General features: G+C 42.6%; 1 protein-coding gene across 4 annotated transcripts in view; it reads left to right on the forward strand.

The window, feature by feature from the left end:
* The window catches only part of LOC136788760 (uncharacterized), a 145715-nt gene that overhangs the window by 33932 nt on the left and 89621 nt on the right, over positions 1-22162 (forward strand). Inside the window, exons 2-3 of one of the 4 annotated variants that reach the window (XR_010827368.1) lie at positions 6449-6609; positions 7444-10975. The exons of the other annotated variants lie outside the window; for them this stretch is intronic. The gene's annotated coding sequence lies outside the window, so the exon portion shown is untranslated. Of the gene's footprint in view, positions 1-6448; positions 6610-7443; positions 10976-22162 lie in introns of those variants that run through there. 4 annotated transcript variants of the gene reach the window in all.

Consider the following 22162-nt stretch of genomic DNA (forward strand, 5'->3'; position numbering starts at 1 on the left):
GATCACCTCCCCTGTTTCCTCATTCGCTGAGTACTACAGGTTCACAAGCTACTCGACGCTCCTCTATACCATATATGTACAATTTTTCTTTTTTTCCCAACCCTTTAATTTCTCCCTTTTCCTTTTTTTTTCCCCTTTCTTATGTTTTGAGAACCTGTGATCTTTGTTTTACTGTTCCCACAGTGCTCATCCTGTTTTTCTCAAGCTTCCACCTTATTCTGGAACAGTGAGGCCTTCTACTGTCCACTTATCTACTTAGCATTTCTCCTTATTATGACTACACAACTACCTTGGAATACAGAAAAGTAATTCTCTACTGCAAAAACACAACTTAGTTTCTCACAGTAACCACTGATTGTTAATAGAAAAAGAAATGTGTATTTAGAAAAAATGCCTTTGGCCAGGCCCTAACCCGTGTTTTTGATGTGGCTGAACTGAAATCTGAGCTGAAGTTCAAGGTACTCTTGAACCAGGAAGGATGGAAGATGATCAGCCTGCCACAGGTGTTTCACAGGTTTTCTGTCTTCATCGCAGTGCCATGTGGGAAGAGGAGAACCCCTTATTATAACAGCTAATACCTTTTATCAGTGTTTTTGCAAAGGGGCTAAATATTATCTTCACAAAACTCTGAGATATTGGAAGTAACGTGTCTAAGATTATAGAGAAATGATAGAGTTGGGACTTCTCAGTCCCAGCCCAGTACTCTGCCCAGTAAAGTCTGCTTTCAGGAACAGAAATGGCCACAACCCAGCCAAGGCAGTGTTGGATTTTGCAGCTCTTTGGAGAACACCAAACAGCCCTGTGGTTTGTGCTTACCTGTAAATCTAGTTCTGGGTGTCAGTGGTGACAAGTTAATCTTGCTATGATTACAGTAGCAAGTAGATACAACTATATCTGTGACGTTCCAGTTCTGTTCATTGCAACATCCATAATTTGGTGATCATTTATCATCATCTTATCAACATCTTTCTTAGGGGTATTTATTTTACTGTATGAATAGAATAGTACAATTGGAAAAGACCTTAAAAGATCATCTAGTCCAGATGCCTGACCTCTTCAGGGCTAACCCAAAGTTAAAACATATTACCGAAGGCATTATCCAAAAGCCTCTTGAACACTGACAGGCATGGGGCATCAACCACCTCACTAGGAAACCTATGCCAGTGTTTGACCACCCTCATGGTAAAGAAATTTTTCCTGATGTCCAGTCTGAACTTCCCCTGATGCAACTTTGTGCCATTCCCTTGCATTCTATCATTGGCTACCAGGGAGAAGAGACTGGCACCTCCCTCTCTGCTTGCTCTCCTCAGGAAGTTGTAGAGAGCAATGAGGTCACCTCTTAGCCTTCTTTTCTCCAGACTAGACAACCCAAGCGTCCTCAGCCTCTCCTCATAGGACATGCCTTCTAGCCCTTTTACCAGCTTTGTTGCCCTCCTCTGGATGCTTTCAAGTATCTTAACATCCTTTTTATATTGTGGAGCCCAGGAGTGCACACAATATTCAAGGTGAGGCTGCACCAATGCTAAATATAGCAGGAGACTCACCTCTTTTGACTGGCTGGCTATGCTATGCTTAATGCATACCAAAAATGAATGAATGACACAGAAAACACAGCACATTGTGATTCTGTATCAAGGAACCCTTGGAAAAGAAGACCGAGAGAGTGAGGTTTGGGTTTTATTTATTTATTTGTTTGGTTTTATTTTTATTAATCTTTCTTGTGACAAATAAAAAAGAGAGACTTTTTTATATCTTTCCTTAATTTTTAAGGAATGGTTCAAAGAAATTGCTGAAAAAAAACAATTGTGGAGTCTATATGATAAGTCATTTAAAAGAGTCATTTTAATATTTAATGAGACTTCATCACTTAACGTCTTTTAACGGCACTTTCCCTTTGGCTGAGCATATGTGGCTGCATGTTGCAGCCTTTTCCTCTTGGAAAAGAGGGCGGGCTACTCAGGAGGACTATAAGGATGTTGCGAGGCTGTGCAGGGACAAAATTAGAAAGGCCAAAGCTCATCTGGAGCTCAATCTGGCTACTGCCGTTAAAGATAAAAAACGTTTTTACAAATACATCAACACCAAAAGGAGGACTAAGGAGAATCTCCATCCTTTACTGGATGCGGGGGGAAACTTAGTCACAAAAGATGAGGAAAAGGCTGAGGTGCTCAATGCTTTCTTTGCCTCAGTCTTTAGCGGCAAGACCGGTTGTTCTCTGGATAATTGGTACCCTGAGCTGGTGGAAGGGGATGGGGAGCAGGATGTGGCCCTCGCTATCCATGAGGAAATGGTTGGCGACCTGCTACGGAGCTTGGATGTACGCAAGTCGATGGGGCCGGATGGGATCCACCCGAGGGTACTGAGCGAACTGGCGGAGGAGCTGGCCAAGCCGCTTTCCATCATTTATCGGCAGTCCTGGCTATCAGGGGAGGTTCCAGTCGACTGGCGGCTAGCAAACGTGACGCCCATCTACAAGAAGGGCCGGAGGGTAGACCCGGGGAACTATAGGCCTGTTAGTTTGACGTCAGTGCCAGGGAAGCTCATGGAGCAGATTATCTTGAGTGTCATCACGCGGCACTTGCAGGGCAACCAGGCGATCAGGCCCAGTCAGCATGGGTTTATGAAAGGTAGGTCCTGCTCTCCTGATCTCCTTCTATGACCAAGTGACGCGCTTGGTGGATGAGGGGAAGGCTGTGGATGTGGTCTACCTTGACTTCAGTAAGGCTTCTGACACCGTTTCCCACAACATTCTCCTCGAGAAACTGGCTGCTCGTGGCTTGGACTGGCGTACACTTTGTTGGGTTAGAAACTGGCTGGATGGCCGGGCCCAAAGAGTTGTGGTGAATGGAGCCAAATGCAGCTGGAGGCCGGTCACTAGTGGAGTCCCCCAGGGCTCAGTGCTGGGGCCGGTCCTCTTTAACATCTTTATCGATGATCTGGATGAGGGGATCGAGTGCACCCTCAGTAAGTTTGCAGATGACACCAAGTTAGGTGCGTGTGTCGATCTGCTCGAGGGAAGGAAGGCTCTGCAGGAGGATCTGGATAGGCTGGACCGATGGGCTGAGGTCAACTGCATGAAGTTCAACAAGGCCAAGTGCCGGGTCCTGCACCTGGGGCGTAACAACCCCAAGCAGCGCTACGGGCTGGGAGATGAGTGGCTGGAAAGCTGCCTGGCAGAGAAGGACCTGGGAGTACTGGTTGATAGTCGGCTGAATATGAGCCAGCAGTGTGCTCAGGTGGCCAAGAAGGCCAACAGCATCCTGGCTTGCATAAGAAGCAGTGTGGCCAGCAGGTCTAGGGAGGTGATTGTCCCTTTGTACTCAGCTCTGGTGAGGCCGCACCTCGAGTACTGTGTTCAGTTTTGGGCCCCTCGCTACAGGAAGGACATGGAGGTGCTCGAGAGAGTCCAGAGAAGGGCGACGAAGCTGGTGAGGGGTCTGGAGAACAAGTCTTCTGAGGAGCGGCTGAGGGAGCTGGGGTTGTTCAGCCTGGAGAAGAGGAGGCTCAGGGGCAACCTCATCGCTCTCTATAGGTACCTTAAAGGAGGCTGTAGAGAGGTGGGGGTTGGTCTATTCTCCCACGTGCCTGGTGACAGGACGAGGGGGAATGGGCTAAAGTTGCGCCAGGGGAGGTTTAGGTTGAATGTTAGGAAGAACTTCTTTACTGAAAGGGTTGTTAGGCATTGGAATGGGCTGCCCAGGGAGGTGGTTGAGTCGCCATCCCTGGAGGTCTTTAAAAGACGTTTAGATGTAGCCCTTAGTGATATGGTTTAGTGGAGGACTTGTTAGTGTTAGGGCAGAGGTTGGACTAGATGATCTTGGAGGTCTCTTCCAACCTAGACGATTCTGTGATTCTGTGATATGTTGCTGCATGTTTTTAAGGGAATATCTTTTCTTACTTTCTAATGAAATTATACTTGAGACAGGAATAAAAGTGTATGGTGCTATGTTTTGGATTTAGGATGAGAATAATGTCGATACCACGCTGATGCTTTAGTTGTTGCTGAGCAGTGCTTACACTAAGTCAAGGACTTTTCTGCTTCTCATACTGCCCTGCCCAACAAGGAGGCTGGGGGGTGCAGAAGAAGATGGGAGGGGACACAACCAGGGCAGCTGACCCAAACTGACCAAAGGGATGTTTCTTCTATAAGATGTCATGTTCAACAATAAAATGGGAGAGTTGGCCAGGGGGTTGTTGCCGTTGCTCAGGGACTGGCTGGGCACCAATCAGCTGGTGGTGAGCAATTGCATTGTGCATCACTTTTTTTTTTTTTAATTCTTTTATTTTCTTTGGTTTGTTTGCTTGTTTGTTTTTTCTTATTAAACTGTCCTTATTCCAACCCGTGAGTTCTTACTCTTTTACTTTTCTCATTTCTCTGTCTTGCTTTCCTGGAAGTGGCCTGTCGATGGGAAGCAGTGAATGAATTCCTTGTTTTGCTTTGCTTGTGCATGCGGCTTTTGCTTTACCTAGCAAACTGCCTTTATCTCAACCCATGAGTTTTCTCACTTTTACCTTTCCAGTTCTCTCCTCTGTCTCACTTGGGCAGTGTGAGCGAAGGGCTGTGTGGTGATTAGCTGCCTGCCAGGTTAAACCACAACAGGTTGCCGTGTCAGTTTAGTTTATGATAAGGTGGGAAACTGAAGCTTTCTTTGCATCTCAACATATTCATATGTTACTTCAAACTCTTCATATCACTGAGTGACTTCTCAGTCAAAGATCATTTAAAAAAATGATGTGCAGAGCCTTACAGCAATTCTTCTTGCTAGAGAGGTAAATTAACACAAATGGATGGTCTAATTGAGCAAAGCACTTAAAAACATGCATCCATCCTTCATCAGCAGTGTGTTTATGTGAATATTTTTAAGTTAGGCTGAAAGCTGCAGGGATTGAATCCTCTTTTGAATGGCAAAGCAACCTTTGCACAGTAACCTATATTAAGTCAGAAGCAAATCCACAAGGTAGCCAGGAATTGAACTGAGTCATGCCTTTCAGTCAATGTCTCTGACAAAAGCACTCCTTGTTCGTTAACACAACATCTCAGGTAGGGAGAGGAGAAGAAATGGCTAGTAATAGACGACATCTATGAGCATCTTAGCATCACTTTCTATTTTTATGCAATTGGTAACAAGAGTTGACTTTTGGCAATGTACAGAACAAGACTGAGCTCTAACAGCAGTAGCTGCATTTTTGGTATGCTGTGCTAACACTGAATTACTGACAGATAGTTGGAAATGGATGTGTTGAGTGATTTAGAAATAATGTGAACGCTGACTGAACCTCTATTGGGTTTTCCTTCCATTTCCTATTTCAACATTAGAACAAGGAGGGTATTATTTATAACAAGATATGTAAAGTCCCACAAAGAAAAATGATATTTTGAATTGACAGAATCTTGAAAGTACAAGCGTGGTTTCATAACTAAATATAATTTTAGACAGGAAAATGGGAATTAACCAAAATTTATATGTCCTTGAAGAAGTTTACTTTTTTTTTTCCCCCTTCCTTGGGAAATATTTACAGCTGCCTCAATGCAAAAGTAATTCAGAATATTTATATATCTATATCGCAGTAGCTCAGCTGGTTAGACTATTTTAAAAGCACTTGAGTGGATTTATTCATTGATGTGATCCAGTCAGAATGTGATGTATTAGGAACAGTAAGTTGTTTAGAAACTAGAAAGAAAAGCAAGGGTTTATTTATTTATTTATTTACATTCAGGTTAAGTAACCCAATTTTAAGAAAGTATAACATTTTGGGGAAAACAAAAAACGTGTTAGAGACCTTCAGAAAGGCGTTCGTTCAGGAAAAGGTTCCCAGGGAATTCAACATGTGATGACTGGAGACAGGAGTCCACGTATTGCAAGTTATTTATTATCACGTATATATTCAAAGGACTGAAAATTTGGAAAGCTGCATTCAAAATTAAGAGTTTAAACCATATAGATACTGATCCAACTGTGTCCTGCAGTTGCTGTGTCTTCATGGATCTCAGCTGATATCACTGTTTAGGAGAAACATCACTGTGATTTTCATTGCATGAATCTTTTACAGGTTCCTCAGTTTTAAAATGAAAAGTAAAACTGGTCTAATTTAAAATGGGTTGATAGGTTTAGTTAATTATTAATTTTATAGAGCATTCAGTTACTTGGGTAGGGGATGCCAAATAAATGTCAAAGATGAGCTTATACCTCAGAAACAATTTCTTTGGAGATTCTATTGAGAAATATATCATGGTAGTGATTGTCATTTGGGAGAGAGGAGTTTGGATCATGGCTCCCTAGTTCTTATGAGCTCTTTTAAGTGAATGGCAGCAGATGGGGGCAAAAAGAAATTGTGGATTCACCTGGTTTAGCATCTGAGTACTGTTCCTGGAGCTCTGGAGGAATTTTTTCTGACTCTCTCTCTTTTTTTTTTTTTTTTTTTTTTTTTTTTTTTTTTTTTTCTTCAGGTTGGGGGGGTCACACAATGCTGCCCATTCGTTGGATGCCTCCAGAGAGTATCATGTACAGGAAGTTCACCACAGAAAGCGATGCGTGGAGCCTAGGGGTCGTATTATAGGAAATCTTTACCTATGGCAAACAGCCGTGGTATCAGCTCTCAAACAATGAGGTGTGTGTAATATTTTTTCAAATTGCATAAGGGAGGGGGGCATTTCAACTGATGGCATGGCTTCTTTGGGGAAAGGACAGCAGCAAACATATTTAGTAAAAGCAATAACCCTGATATTAAGTATTTATGGTACTGTTGAAAATTTTGTGGTTGAAATTCTTTTTCATTCTTTTCTATCCAAGGTGGATGGAATTTATCCAATTAGGACTATACCAAGCTGGGATGTAGCTTCTGCCTTTGTATAGGATAGTCCGCTCTGGATGTTGAGAAAGATCATGAGGAAATGAAAAGGAGCTTACCTGTCTCCCAAACTGGCATTGGGTGATTTCAGTTACATATTAGGAAATGTCATTGTCATTAATTGATTATTCTAAATCATCCTTGAATAGATTGAAGGAATCAGGAGATCTCTTCAAACCCAGGAAACTGAAAATAATCCCTTTCCAGAGATTAGCCATGTTCATACTCATAAAGTGTAAGGAGGGAGGGAAGGGTGCTCTGAGACAATTGAAAGAGCTTGCTTCTGAGAAGAGGTGAGCTTGATAGACAGGTAGGGGAGGTATGGAATGACTTCCCTACCACCGTTCCCCTATGAATGGAAGGAGTAACAAGGGTCAACATACAACATCAGTGAAGGTATTGCTCCTTGACATCTTACATTATGGCAATTTTTCCAGATCACATCCCACTGCCCATGCATCTACCTAGAAAGGCAGTTCTACAGAGGTGGCCAGGTGACTGCTGCCAGCGAGGCTGCTGTGGCTATTTGCAGATGGGGTGAGACCCATGTAATTGGCATGGCTGCAATTATCCTTTCTTTGTGATTTTTCATAGGTGATTGAGTGCATCACTCAGGGTCGAGTCCTGCAGCGACCTCGCACGTGCTCCAAGGAAATATATGAGTTGATGCTGGGCTGTTGGCAAAGGGAGCCTCACATTAGGCTCAACATCAGAGAAATCCATTCCCTCCTCCAGAACTTGGCCAGGACTTCTCCAGTCTACCTGGATATTTTAGGCTAAATCATCCTAGTGTTTCTTCTTATGGTCTATGTGAATTAATGTGTTCGCTGCCACTGAACTCCATTAAAATGTGTTCATAACTTTGACAGTATTAATGACAAAGATGTGGAGAAGCTTTCAAAGGGTAAGCAGTGAGCACTTCTCCATCTGCAGACACAGTATTGACTTTTTAGACAATACTGAAATGTATCTTCGCTCTCAGTTTCTCAATTTTTCCTCTCTCCTTTCTTTCCAATCAATTTGGCTTCTGCATTATTGTATCTCTGCATAGAAAAAGGTCTTAAAAACCTGCTTTGTTATATCAGCAGACTCTCCAGTTAATCCACCACAACTAACAATGCCTTGTTGTATTCATACCTTTGATGTGGATGAAAAAAGGGAGAAATATATTTGACTCAAACTTTGTGATTTCTGCTGTACGGATACTGGGAGTCTCTTTGTATTCACCTCAATTTTTTATTTTTTTTGCTTCAGCATGTGGGTGGAAAAAGGCTAGTGTTCTCTACATGAAGCATATTTCTTGCAGAGTCAAAGACAGATAGAATGAAAACAGAACTGTGTTTTCCACCATCTGGAGGAACTATGGGATCAGATGGCATCTAACCCCACTAAAAAACAAACAAACAAACAAAAAAACCACCACCACCAACAACAACAAAAAACTGAAACAATTACATGAAAGGCAAGAGGAACTTTAGTACTTTCCTTGGAGAACCTTTCTGAGGAGTGAAAGGATTATTCAAGGAGGTGCACGGCCAGCATTTTTCATTGCCAGATACAAGTTTATTATAAGGGAAAAAGATATCCCTGGTACTACACAGAATTACGTTACAAAATGATGAACAAAACACATACCCCTATTTTATCTTCTGGTAGGATATTGCCATGCTACTAGTAAAAAAATATTCTACAGCTAGTTTTTGGTAATAAAGGCTGAAGCTAAACTTATTGATGTGCAAGATTAATTTCAGGATTAAATGTTTAAACTAATGATAAGATAGAATAAACTACAGATGTTGGAGTAGGCGTATCTTATATTGTGCTTGTCCAGAAGCATATTCCTTCCTTCCTCAATACTTTTTTTTTCAATTGTGCAAGCAAAACTGTACGTGGTCTGTGTTGATTAATAGCCTTTGTGCAGAAATTAATCTCTCATCTTGTAGTACAGCCTTGTAGGCATAGCTAACTCATAATAGCATAATTTATAATTAATTGGAAGGGGCTAATGGAGGATATATATACAGTGCTACAGATAGAATAGATTGATATTACATGAATAATCTAAAGCACAGAGATCACTGGCTATGTTTGAGCCATGTTGGCGGATGGAGTGAGATCCCTGGAGAAAACAAATATGATTCTGAGGTTATGGCTTCCTATTTGGAGTGCAAAGACCCTTAGTTCAGTATCATGTTTATATTGGTACTAGTGCTGTCACTCCCAACATCCACTCTTTTAAAAATTCTTTTGGATTGGATGGGCATTGTACATGTACAGTATTTGCATGGCCACTGTGTTGGTTACAAATGCATGGGCATATCTGTTATTTTTTCAAACTGGAAGTTGAAGTTTTCAAATTCAGAGGTAGGATTATTTTTAATATGAATTCTTACAAATGGAAACCTACTTTATCTAGGTCCCAAGACTTTTGCCTCCCTCTGTGAGGGGACATTGTTGCAAAAAAAACAGTCTTTCTTTTCTTATTCTCTTTTTTCTTTTTTCTTATTGACATGATCCAGATCTAAATGGCCCATAATCTTTGTGTTGGGAGTATTTTATTTAATAAATTAATCATTTTGTTTTTGCAAATGTTCCCATAGTAGTCTTAATATATAATGTACTTGCATATATTATTTATTTAGATACTTTAGTTTGTTTGTGTTTTTTTTTTCTTTTCTACAGACGCTTTTAGAGCTAGCTCATAAAGATTTTGAACATTTTTAAAAGAAAACATTTCACTGGACAGTGGTGGATTTTTACCCTTCTCAATGTCATTGAAAAGGCAGTATTACAAATATACATGATACTATAACTATAAAGACATACTCAGTTTTTCTTTAATAAACTAAATGTTATTTCTTAACTAGCACTGAACTGGAAACACACAAAAAGTCTGAGGAAGATTCCCACAAAACAGGCCTTAAGATTTTATCTAGACTGTCTTGGAAATTCACATATAAAGCTATATAAAGATTTACATCCATTGAAATCCATTCTCTTGAGAATCTGATTTGTATGTTTTAAAGGAATTTGAAAAACATTTTTGTCATAGTGGTGGAGAAAGATGGTGTCAGTGTGCTGATACTGTGCAGTGGGAGAGGGTTTCAGGTGGTGGAAGGGGAGGAGTTAAGCTTCTGCCTGGTGTATTCTGTATTAGTTTCTTATGAACTTAATAAAGAAGCAACTGAAATGCTTCTGTTTCTAAGCAGGTTCCAGCCTGAAAGTAAGCATGTGGGTTTTGTTGCAAGTACTGAATAAAAAGGTGGGTAAGTGTTGTAGAATGAACAGAGAAGGGGAAGAAATATGCTCCAATCACAGCAAAGTGCATATTCATCATACTTGCACTGTCAGTTAAATCATGTATACTGAGTAAATATGACAATCAGGCTCATTTAAAAAAAATCTTTCTAGACTATGCTATGAGGTGATCATAAATATATATTATATAGTGGTTACATATGGTGTGTGTATAGATATATATACACATAGCATATACATGTATGCCTATGTCTGTTGTACTTTATATATGTGCAGATGTATGCACATTATGTATGAGCTGTGTGTATATGTATAAATTTATATAAACCTACGTTACTACAAATTGTAATTAGAGTGCTATTAATAAATATATAAAGTCTGCTGAGTAACCAAAACATTTGTTTTTTCTTTTGATATTTATTTTTCTGTGTTTGTGAAATTCAACTTCTTTAACTGGTGTGCAGCAGAGGAAGTGCTAGAATGCCAAAGAAATAACAACAAGAACTTTTTCCCCAAATTACTGCTTAAAAACATGTCTTCCATTCCTATCTCATATAAATATAGATTTCCATTTTGCCACCAAACTGTGACCTGGTGTGTGGAACTATTGTTCTCCTTTCTTTTTTCTTTTTCTGTTCTTAATGTAATATTTTCGTGCAAACATTTACTGGTCCTGGTTTTGCAGTTTGTTATAGCAAGTCATTGCTTTAAAACTTTGCATCTTGGCTGATTTTGAAATGATGCCTAGGTGTTAGCATTAAAAGTTTTGCTTGTGAATCCTGTGACCAGCTTCTCTTGACATGATATGGGAAGTCTCTTGTATTATAGTGTATTTAATAAAAATGACGTCTTACAATAAACAGTGTAAACCCAAAGAAAGATACAATGGTTACTTTAAAAGACATACAATTTTAATGAAGCGTTGTACGACCTCTTTATTTTTTTATATCTTTGTTTACCTCCATTCCTTTTGGAAAGGGTGAAAATAAGGGATAGTTTAGTATGCTTAGAAAGATGACATATTCGCACTCCAAAACCCTGATTAAAAAAAGAGGTCACAATTTCTAGGTGAGGAAAGCAGAGTCCCTTAATAATAGAAAAAAAAAGAAATATCCAATATGAATGTGGTTTGTTAGGCTCTTTTTTATTCTTCCTTTTTTTTTTTTTTCTCTAAAATGGACATCTGTGGTGGTTTTACTCGGGTGGGCAGCCGAGCTCCACCACAGCCACTCTCTCAGTCCTCCTCCTCAAAGGGAAAGGGGGAGAAAATACGATGCAAAGGGCTCAAGGGTTGAGTTAAGGATGGGGAGATTGCGCAAGAATTATCGTGATGGGCAAAACAGACTCGGAGTAGGGAGATAATAAAATTTATTGCCTATTACTAACAAGCTAGAGAAATGAGAAACAAAGGAAAGAAGCCAACAACGCCTTCTCCCCCCATCCACCCTCTTCCACTTCTTCCCCCCAAGTGGTGCAGGTCCACCTGCTCCACTGTGTTCTCCTCCACGGGCTACAGCGTAGAACCCTGATCCACCGTGGTACACCATGGGCTGCAGGGGGGCAACCTGCTTCACCATGGTCTTCACCACAGGCCGCAGGGGAACTTCAGCTCCGGCGCCTGGAGCACCTCCTCCTTCTTCACTGACCTTGGTGTCTGCAAGGCTGTTTCTCACTCCTCTCTCTCTCCCAGCTGCTATTGAGCAGCAGTTTTTTTCCCCTTTCTTAAATATGCTCTCACAGAGGCGCAAACAGCATTGCTTATTGGCCTGGCTCTGAACAGCGGCGGGGCCCTTCTCTAACACGGGGCAGCTTCTGGATTCTTCTTGCAGAAGCTACCCCTATGGCCCCCCGCTACCAAAACCTTGCCACGTAAACCCACTACAGACCTAGGAGTATTGGTCAATAGCCAGTTGAATATGAGCCAGCAGTATGCTCAGGTGGCCAAGAAGGCCAACAGCATCCTGGCTTGTATCAGAAATAGTGTATCCAGCAGGACTAGGGAAGTGATTGTCCCCCTGTACTTGACTCTGGTGAGGTGTGGTGGTTTTACTCAGGTGGGTGGCCGAGCTCCACCACAACCGCTCTCTCACTCCCCCTCCTCAAAGAGGAACGAGGAGAAAATACGATGAAAAGGGCTCAAGGGTTGAGATAAGGACAAGGAGATCGCACAGTAAGTATCGTGGCGGGCAAAACAGACTCAGCGTAGGGAGATAGTAAGATTTATTACCAATTACTAACAAGCTAGAGAAGCGAGAAACAAAGGAAAGAAACCAAAAGCACCTTCCCCCCCCAACCACCCTCTTCCACCTCCTCCCCCCGAGCGGCGCAGGGGAACGGGGGAATGGGGGTTATGGTCACTCTATAGCGCTGCTTCGCCGCCGCTCCTTCTCGGTCACTCTCGTCCCCTGTGCTGTGGGGTCCCTCCCACGGGATGCAGTCCTTCCCGAACTGATCCAGCGTGGGCTTCCCAGAGGCAGCAGCTCTTCAAGAACTGCTCCAGATATGAGTCCGTACCATGGGGTCCATCCCTCAGGAGCAAACTGCTCCAACCTGGATTCCCCCACGGGCAGCAGCTCCTGCCAGGTCACCTGCTCCTGCGTGGTCTCCTCTCCACGGGCTACAGGTCTGGCCCGGAATCTGCTCCGGCAGGGGTCTTCCACAGGCCGCAGCCTCCGTCGGTGCAGGTCCACCTGCTCCACCGTGGTCTCCTCCACGGGCTGCAGCGTGGAACCCTGCTCCACCGTGGTACTCCGTGGGCTGCAGGGGGACAGCCTGCTTCACCATGGTCCTCACCACAGGCCACAGGGGACTTCTGCTCCGTCACCTGGAGCACCTCTCCCCCTCCTTCTTCACTGACCTTGGCGCCTGCAAGGCTGTTCCTCCCTCCTCTCACTCTCCCAGCTGCTGTGTGGCACAGCATTTTTTTCCCCCGTCTTAAATATGCTCTCACAGAGGCGCAAAACAACATCGCTTATTGGCTCAGCTCTGGTCAGCCGTGGGGCCCTAACCAAACATGGGGCAGCTTCTAGATCCTTCTCACAGAAGCCACCCCTATGGCCCCCTGCTACCAATGCCTTGCCACGTAAACCCACTACATGAGGCCACACCTTGAATGCTGTGTTCAGTTTTGGGCCCCTCACTACGAGAAGGACACCAAGGTGCTGGAGCGTGTTCAAAGAAGGACAACGAAACTGGTGAAGGGTCTAGAGAACAAGTCTCATGAGGAGTGGCTGAGGGAGCTGGGGTTGTTTAGCTTGGAGAAAAGAAGGCTCAGGGGACACCTTGTTGTACCTTACAGTTACCTTAAAGGAGCTTGTAGCGAAGTGAGGATTGGGCTCTTCTCCCAGGCACCAAGTGATAAGATGAGGGGAAATGGCCTGAACTTGCACCAGGGGAGGTTTAGGTTGGATATTAGGAAATCCAGTTAGCTCTCCCAGGCTATCTGTCCTTGCTCCCTCTCTCTGTAGGCCTTCTCTTTCTGTTTGAATGTTGACATAGTTTTATTGCTTTAATCATCTTGAGATTTAAACACCAAAATATCTATTTGCCCTGGTTTTATTTTACTGATTAAAGCTTCTCACAAAAGAAGAGCCAATCTGCATTGTTTCTGAAACCGTTTAAATATTCTTTGGAGACATATGCATTCACATCTCCTTTCACTCAGTTATTTTGCTCAGGTAACCAAACTAGCTGGTGCCAGGAACATGTGAAAAGATGCAAATCTATTTCCTCCTGCCTTTGACATCTCAGCCAGGCATGTTGCTGACCTTGTCTCGGTCATCCTGAATGCTGTCCAGCATTTCCATATTCCTGGCACATCCCCCCTCAACTCTCCACATTTCCACCACTTTTGCTGTGATATATTTTAGGAATCGGCATATACATGCATATACAAACTAATTCCTGGGTCCCCCAGCAAGTGCAGACAAAACAGAAATATAGTCCTTCAGTCTCCTAGCAACAGAGTGGCTCAAAATGAAAGCCAGAGACCTGTTTCCCTGGCAGTATTCTGTATGTAAGATGTGCGTTTTGCTTTTGTTGCACCTGAGTGCTATTTCTAATTTGGCTCTTTTTTTTTTTTTTTAAGTGAGTTATTTTCAGCAATTAATTAATTAATGAAGTCAAGTGCATATGACCCATGTAGCAGAAGTTTGTACAGAGTGCACCATCGTCATATGCCAACTCATTGGCAGTAATGAGTGAGAAAGATGGAGAGGAACACACGGTGGATGAATTGGCTTTCTCCTCGCCATTCTGTTCCCACCCTCCTTGTCAATCTTTGGTTTTTAACCCATTCCTCCCAACACTCTGGTTCAGGGATGATGGGGAAAAAGAGGGGAGCAGGGAATATGAGTTCCATATGTTCATCCTATTTTGTCTCCAAAAGACTTGCAGTTCCCAGCTGTGATTTTTTAAAATGTTAATTATAGAAACTGGGGATGTCAGCAGTGCTCTTAATAAAATAATTTAATTGCTGAAAATAACTCACTTAAAAAAAAAAAAAAAAGAGCCAAATTAGAAATAGCACTCAGGTGCAACAAAAGCAAAACGCACATCTTACATACAGAATACTGCCAGGGAAACAGGTCTCTGGCTTTCATTTTGAGCCACTCTGTTGCTAGGAGACTGAAGGACTATATTTCTGTTTTGTCTGCACTTGCTGGGGGACCCAGGAATTAGTTTGTATATGCATGTATATGCCGATTCCTAAAATATATCACAGCAAAAGTGGTGGAAATGTGGAGAGTTGAGGGGGGATGTGCCAGGAATATGGAAATGCTGGACAGCATTCAGGATGACCGAGACAAGGTCAGCAACATGCCTGGCTGAGATGTCAAAGGCAGGAGGAAATAGATTTGCATCTTTTCACATGTTCCTGGCACCAGCTAGTTTGGTTACCTGAGCAAAATAACTGAGTGAAAGGAGATGTGAATGCATATGTCTCCAAAGAATATTTAAACGGTTTCAGAAACAATGCAGATTGGCTCTTCTTTTGTGAGAAGCTTTAATCAGTAAAATAAAACCAGGGCAAATAGATATTTTGGTGTTTAAATCTCAAGATGATTAAAGCAATAAAACTATGTCAACATTCAAACAGAAAGAGAAGGCCTACAGAGAGAGGGAGCAAGGACAGATAGCCTGGGAGAGCTAACTGGATTTCCTAATATCCAACCTAAACCTCCCCTGGTGCAAGTTCAGGCCATTTCCCCTCATCTTATCACTTGGTGCCTGGGAGAAGAGCCCAATCCTCACTTCGCTACAAGCTCCTTTAAGGTAACTGTAAGGTACAACAAGGTGTCCCCTGAGCCTTCTTTTCTCCAAGCTAAACAACCCCAGCTCCCTCAGCCACTCCTCATGAGACTTGTTCTCTAGACCCTTCACCAGTTTCGTTGTCCTTCTTTGAACACGCTCCAGCACCTTGGTGTCCTTCTCGTAGTGAGGGGCCCAAAACTGAACACAGCATTCAAGGTGTGGCCTCATGTAGTGGGTTTACGTGGCAAGGCATTGGTAGCAGGGGGCCATAGGGGTGGCTTCTGTGAGAAGGATCTAGAAGCTGCCCCATGTTTGGTTAGTGTTATAAATGACTGAGTCCCAAATAGGATTACAATCAGAGTTTACAATTTATTAAACGAATAGAGGCAAGCAAACAGCGCTGGGTGCGCCGGGAGTCTCTGCTCCACCGGGACGCACACCTGTTACGTAAGGCGGCTGGTTTTTATGCTCCTAGGCTAATACATATTCATTACTACTTCTAGAAGAGGCAGGGTTATTATAATTGGTTTCCCGAATCCGACGTCCTTCCAAGTGCAGCTGCTTATCAGTCTCTGTTACTTTCTCGGGGGCCGCTCGGACAGGGAGACAGGGAGGCTCATATTCTTCCTCCTTATCTAGTGGTCTCTTGGCCGGCTGTCAGAAGTTACTGCACATTCGTGCAAAGTCAGCAGTTTTTCTCCGAAGAAATCCCTTTGTTCTTTTCTCGCCTAAACCCAGGCCTCAATGTTAACCCTTCAAAACCCCTTAGTGGCACGAATTGCTGGACCATTTCTTACAATTCCTCCGTTTTTTTTTTTTTTAATCATCAATTCGTGTCTCTCCTTCAACCTTTGTCAGTAACAATTGGATTTCATCAGTCAGTTCTCGGGGTGTCCACTTCTTAAGCATCATTATCGACACGTCACCTTTTCTCTCCACTGAAGTCATCACAAATTGGGTGCTATTTATTACTCGCCGTATCAACAATGTAAAGCAAGGTATCATACAAGGTATAAACAATAATGTCACTATACCACATAAAAATAAAAACAGCATCCTTTTAACCCATGGTTCACCAGGCAACCATGAAAAGAAATCCCAATCCATACCCTTCCAAGTTTGTACTGGGACGTGGGCTAGCTTTCTAATTTCCTTTGTTATCTGCTTGACCACTTTTCCATTATCATCAATCTGTAGACAACAATTAGAATCGTTCAGTTTTCCACATACTCCCCCTTCTTCTGCTAGTAAATAGTCTAAGACCATTCTATGTTGGAATATAGCATTTCTCATTTGAGTGGATTGGTCAGCCAAAAGATCCAAGGCTGTCGCTGTTTGATTTGTTACAACTTCGAGGATAGCTTGCAACCTAATTATTCGGTTCAAATTATAAATAGGTTCTCGGGCTCCTGATATCAACTCATTTGGGTTCCAGGTGGCTGGCCCATAATGCTGTATGATTCTTTCAGGAGGCCATTCATCCTTTCCCCATTTTTGGGCACTATCCCCGGATAAGGAAGTATCAATAGATCGTTTTACTCTGTTCAGGTCATCATATAATCTTATTCCTAAATGATTTCCTTGTGTTTGTGACAATAAAAAGAACAAGGGTCTTATGTACCCCCCATAGCATATTCCCGACCAGTTTCCAGGTAGCCTCTTGTAAGCATGTTTGCCACACACCCAATAATGTCCCTTTAGGGCCCACGTCCCGTTTGGAAAATGACCATCCCATCCATCTTTACCCTTTGGGGCGTGATAATACAGAGTGTCCTTGTTACCGAGTGGTCCTGTTACAATGTCTGCCCCGTTTGTACTCGTATATGCACGCTTCCAAGCTCCCACGTTGGGTTTCCACTTACAGTCACAATTCAGTTCTCTTTGGCGACCTGTCATATTATAAGCCTTTTTCGCCGTCCAATCTTGAGAGTGTGGGAAGCGCCTTCAATCATGGGGTTGGGCCCGCTTTCAGAGCTTGTGTTACCATTCAGCCCTTCAGGGTGATCCAGCTCCTGGAAAAACTAATCACAATTTTATTATGGGTTTAAAAGGTTCTCATGTTATTTTTCTCAGGACAAACTGATCTTGGTGTGGGAGAAGTCCGGTCGAGGCACTCTCACTCGGCGGTCAATACCCATAGGGGTTGCCTCCCTCGGTAGACCATACACGCCGCAGTGGAGGGTCCTACCCCGGTCTTGCCTTCTCCCTTTCCTCCCTTCAGCCTTGTCCTCTTTATCCAGTGCCCTTAATTCATGCAGAACCTCATTGCTGGGATATCAGTTCCTCTTTAGTCTCAGTTTCAGTTCCCCAGGAGTGGACTCAACCCTCCAGGCTTCGGTAGTTATTGGTCCTTTTATTCTGGATGCGTGGGTCCAACCCCTTCTTGCTGTTCTCACAGCTGTTTCAGTAGTAAGTAAAACAAGGTACAGTCCCTCCCATCGGGGGTTCAATGATTCTTCTCTCCAGGTTTTTATTAAGACCTTGTCTCCTGGTTGTATTTTATGAATAGCAAATCCTAAAGGTGGTGTCTGAGTCATCATCCCAATTTATCTTATCTCCTGTAATCTCCTTCCAATGGTAATTATGTATTTCTGGATACTATGATCCTCAACTACATTGTTCCCTAGGGGCATCCCTTGAGAATAAGGCATACCATATAACATTTCATATGATGATAATCCAGTCTCACTGTGTGGTTTAGTTCTTATGTTTAAAAGTGCCAATGGTAAGCATTTCGTCCAGGGCAGCTGTGTCTCGATCATTAACTTAGCCAATTGTTGTTTTATTGTTTGATTCATCCTTTCTACTTTCCCTGAGCTTTGTGGGTGCCACGGAGTGTGGTATTCCCACTGAATACCTTTCAAGGGGTACATCCTTCAAATCTTTGTGGCTGGCTTATGTTCGATTATTTCCACACAATTGTGTTCCAACGGTCCTTCTTCTGGAACGGTTCCTAGAAATACTGCTGGATATAACAGGTTAGTCGTTTTCAAGGTTATGTCATCTTGTTCAGTTAGGATTGCCTGATATTTCATCATCCGGCTGGGTGATAACCAGTGCCCCCCCGCTTTGTTCCAAAACGGTCGTTACCATATGTGGTCCAAAAACTTCAATACGTTTTCCCATTTGAAGGCAAATAATTTTCTACTATCTTTATCAAGAGGTATGCAAAAGAAGGCATCCTTTAAATCTATCACGGTAAACCATTTATATTTCTCTTTCACAGATGTTAACAATGTGTAAGGATTAGCTACTACCGGGTGAATATCCTTTGTTATTTCATTTATTGCTCTAAGATCTTGTACAGATCTATACTCGCCATTCGGCTTCTTTACTGGAAAAATTGGAGTATTGTATTCCGATTTACATTCTTCCAGAATCTGATATTTGAGAAATTTGTCAATAATTTTCACTATTCCCGTGCCTAGCTTCTATCTTAAGTGGATATTGTTTGATTCAAACAGGTTTGGCTCCTTCCTTTAATTCCACCTTTACCAGTTGTGCCAGTTTCGACTTCCCTGGTACATCTGTTTCCCGTACTGTTGCTATAACTGCATTTTCTACTTCTCTTGGAATATTAACAAAGGGTTTATCTTTGATCATTAGGATTTGGCCTACTTTGGACTCAGGTACCTTCATTATTAATTCTCCATCCTCAAAGGTTATTGTTGCATCTAATTTGGCTAATAGATCCCGTCCCAAGAGTGGCATCGGGCATTCTGGTACATACTAAAATTTATGGGTTAGTTCCTCACCCCCAAAACGCAAATCAAGGGGTCGTAAGAATGACCATTCTTCCTCTTTCCCTGTGGCTCCAATTATTGTAGTTGTCTTAGTTCCTAATCGTCCTTTTAAACTATTTAACACTGAATATGTTGCTCCTATTACATTTACAGCCTAATTAACACAGAGAAAGAAGCTCCCATAACCAACAAAAAATTCAAGCCTGTCTTCGTTTCCTAGCTTTATTTCAACTAGTGGACCTGCTAGGGTAGATGCCCCAGGTCCCCATCATTCCTGACTGTTGTTTGTCCTGCAGCCTAAGACAATTTCTTTCTGATATCAGGGGCTGATTGCCCTGGAAAGAGGTTAGCCAGTTGCCTCTCTCTCTCTCTCTTTTTTTTTTTTTTTTTTTTTTTTTTAAGCCAGGTCCATTTTTTTTTCATTGCATTTCAAAGTTGGTCCAGAAATTCAAAAATTCCATAAATTCCATAGGGGTTTCTTTTGGACCTTGTTGGAACAGATTCTCAATTCCCAATAGCCAATTTAACCAGATTTTGGTATTTACATAATTTCCGGGGTGATTAGGGTCTCAGTGAGGGGGTCGGTCAGGGGAATGCAATCGTTGACAGTTCCCTGAGCGGTCCCATTGGCAATCTGAGCTCACACATGAACTCAGGTTGTTTTAAGAGTTAGCTGCTTTTCTGTTTCCACGACAACTCTCTCGGACCCATCACGGTCCCCCTGCCCCAGAGGGCTCACACCGCGATTTAGAGACCTCAGCCTCGGGTTGAGACGGAACTATTAACATTCCTACATCCTCTTTCCCTGCTCATTCAACTTTAAACAGCTCTGTTAAATACTACATGCCACACAACCTTTAACACCTTCAACAACCCTTTTAACACTTCCTTTATCTTTCTCCAGCCTGTACTTTTCTAATGCCAACACCAAAGGCTCAGTCAGGGGCCAACTTAATTCCAAACCTTTTCCCTCCAAGATGCTGAAACAACATATCACTATACAACATTTCATCCTATTTTCCTTCTCTCCTCAAAAACATTAATTGCAAGACACTGTTATAGTCGATTGATCCATAAAGTGGCCATTTAGTTTATATAGTGGCCACCATTGATTGCAATACTTAGTGGAAGTCCTCTTGCTTTCTGTGCCCCCATTTCTAACAATATCCTTCCAATGTGCCAATATGCACCCAAGGAGGCTTTTTTTTTTTTTTTTTTAGGACGTCTTTTTTTTTTTTGGATTTTCCCCTTTTCCTTGATTTCCCATTCCCTTTTATTTATTTATATTAGTTACTGTCCCTTGTTTCAATTTCCACGCAAACCTTTTTATTGCAGGTTTTTACTATCTTTTCCTAATCTTCTTCCCAAATGTCCCAGTCCTCTGGGATTAAACTCTTCTTTCCACATACAAACTTTACTATTTCAGATTATTAATGAGCCCCGTTCCAATCATAAATCCGCAGGACTTCGGAAAAACACCAGAAGCACTCAGCCTTCTGTCTTCTAGACAAACAATAACACCTTTTCCACAAAATTTACATTTCAATAAGACCGAATTTCAAGCCAAATGGTAATTTTTCTCATGCACTTTGTTAGTAAGCCTACACAAAACAAGGAATCACTCCTGTGTATCCGTCAAGATGGGGGTTTAAAAAGGTATTGAGGCCTAAATAAATTCGCTCTCCCCCTTTTTACCAAATTCCCAGGGCTCAGGCCCGAACCACCAAAGAAGTGACTCTCCGTTCTACCACTTTGATAATCAGTCAGCCCCCCTCCCCCGATACTTGGGAAACTGACCGAACACCACCGCGAATATACCCAAACTTCTAAACTGTTACTTAGATAATGCTCCCACCTTCCTCCTTGACACAGTCAAAACATTTAAGAACAAAACAGGATTACAAGATGCACCACCGGGGGTGGATTGTTAGGATATAGAGGTGGTAGGTTATCCAATGACTCCCATTCATCATCTTTTTCTTTTTCCTTTTTTTTTTATTTTTTATTTTTTTGTTCTCTTCTTCGTCAAACTTCTCGTCTGCTTTTAGTGTAAATATTGAGGCTGGAAAAGGACGTGAGGTCCTGATCCATAATCCTGCATAATCACTTTCCTCCTGGCTAAAAGGTTCCTTTGAGTTAACATGTAGATTTAAAGCCTGGCAAACCCAGTCTTCAAAAGATCCGAAAATAGGCCAAAAGACATGTGGTCTTAAAGGCTCCTTTGGCCATTCTATCATACAATACTGAATCATTTTTACTTTGCTTTTTCCTTTTCTGGGGCCCCTATCGTTCCAATTTCTAATCATTATCCCTAATGGACTTTCTGGTGGTATGTCTGGTAATTTGCTCCCTTTTCTCTGGTCCCGGGTCTTCGATTTAATCTGACCCATCTAGGAATTTTACTGTGGCAATTCCTACAGCCCTTGGTTGCCTTAGTGAGAGTGTCTTGCAGGGGGTTTAGGACCTATCACCCACCCACGAATCCTATAGGAATCGCTTCGGTCCTTCACCGGCCAAGTCCCTCGCGGGAGATTGGAACCGCGGTTAGAAGACCTCCACAATCGCTTCGGAACTACGTTCCGTCTCAATCACACTCTCACACACACAGGCAACCGAATCCCACCCAACCGAACGGTATACACATTAAATACTTACGACTCCGTCGTCTTCGTTCGGATCTTCGCGCGCAGAATTACGGGCAAAATATAGTGCTGCAGCCGGCAAAAGGGAGCTCATAAAAATCTAAATCTTTGCTTGCCCTTATTCAGGTTCGAGATGGCATTAGTCCCGACCTGACTCGAACAGGAGCCACCAAATGGTGGGGGCGCCCCTCCTAGATCAAGTCAGAATTCAGGAACCAAGACCATCCCGGACGAGCCCCCAATTGTTATAAATGACTGAGTCCCAAATAGGATTACAATCAGAGTTTACAATTTATTAAACGAATAGAGGCAAGCAAACAGCGCTGGGTGCGCCGGGAGTCTCTGCTCCACCGGGACGCACACCTGTTACGTAAGGCGGCTGGTTTTTATGCTCCTAGGCTAATACATATTCATTAC

This window comes from Anser cygnoides, chromosome W, assembly GCF_040182565.1.
Source record: "Anser cygnoides isolate HZ-2024a breed goose chromosome W, Taihu_goose_T2T_genome, whole genome shotgun sequence".
Lineage (NCBI taxonomy): Eukaryota > Metazoa > Chordata > Aves > Anseriformes > Anatidae > Anser > Anser cygnoides.